Below are 1,489 nucleotides of genomic sequence, written 5' to 3' on the forward strand. Positions count from 1 at the left end.
TCAAGGACCGGAAGTCGTGAGCTGCTTGAGTCATATGTAAAAGAATCGTTTCTGGCCACTCCCACGTGAATTGCGATCAGAAAACTTTCCTCACTTGCGTGAACTTCTACACATGACTCCATCCTCCTTCAATCACTTTATAAATATTTCCACCACACTTGATTTTAAGTTTTGAGATTTAACTATTATTTTATTTTTTTTTTTTTTTGTTTAAGTTTTCGGTCACTTTCCCTGTATGTAATATAATATATATATTTTTTTTCACTTAGTTTCCGTAGTGCCTATCTTTTAAGCTCGAAGACCATGTTTTGGTGTTTGTATCATCTTTTCCGCACTCGCCATATAACTTCACCCAAATTTCTATTAAAACATTCGTTTGTGCTGCAACTCAAATGGTTATCAATTTTGGAATTTATTTATTTTTTTTCACAAAGGTATATGTACAAATGAGCATCCTCCCCCTACCTCAACACACACGCACCACATTATCACACCACATCGACTCAAACTTACATCACTCACACGCCACATTCACCACATTATGCTTACAACCCACATTCTACACTACTCACGAGAGCAGCACACACCGACACCTACACACACGTACACCAACCACAGTAGTCACACCATCCTATTCAGCACCAATGGAGATAAAGAAGGACCGATTACCAGCCTCAGGCTCAGTTCGTTCTACGACACTATCGTCGATCGGTCATACGTTTGCCAATCCATTTTTTATCCGCCGTCATCCTCTTGCAAAACCAAACGCGTTATTAAAGAGAATCTCACCTCTAAAAACGTGTATTTCCGAATATTTTCAATTCTTTTTAAATAAAACCTATGTTGGTACACCCATCCACAACGAACTTTAAACCTTTTTTTCTTTCGGTATTTATTGCTTTGTGGTGAAGTGGACAAAAGGAACTAAAAGGTGAGTGCACTAATATGACATGTGGTCGTTCGAGCCGGTATAAAATATAATTATTTGAATTCAACAAGAGGTTCGCAAGAAAAGGAAAACGTTAGAATTTATTTATAAACATAGATATATAAACGTTTCAATGTTAGCAAGAAGTTCGCGGAAAATGTAAAAAAGGTAAAATGTTCAACTTTCACAAAAGGTAAAAAATATTTTTAAATCAACGATGTGGTTCGCAAAAAAATGTAAAAAAATGTTCACCTAAGGAATCGTGTTGATCGGATGGATGTCGATTTGCCAGAGCGTTTTTGTTTCMTGTTGTCTGTCCTTTTGTAACTTTGTTCGGCGAAAGTACGAGATGGTATGTGATGTCATTGTGTGTGTAAGACCGTGGTGAATAATGCGAGTAACCAATGTTGCATACAAGATGTGGTGACGGGCAGAAGGAGGAAGGCTGATACTCATCTAGCCACATTCTTTATTCGCGTGTCTTTTCCAAGTGGGGCTTTAATCTTTCACATAATATGATCGATCATTGTCCATGCTTTCATCCGACGATACTTTATAAAG

The sequence above is a fragment of the Bactrocera latifrons genome, unplaced genomic scaffold (assembly GCF_001853355.1).
Source record: "Bactrocera latifrons isolate USDA-ARS-PBARC rearing strain unplaced genomic scaffold, ASM185335v1 scaffold_366, whole genome shotgun sequence".
NCBI classification, from domain to species: Eukaryota; Metazoa; Arthropoda; class Insecta; order Diptera; family Tephritidae; genus Bactrocera; species Bactrocera latifrons.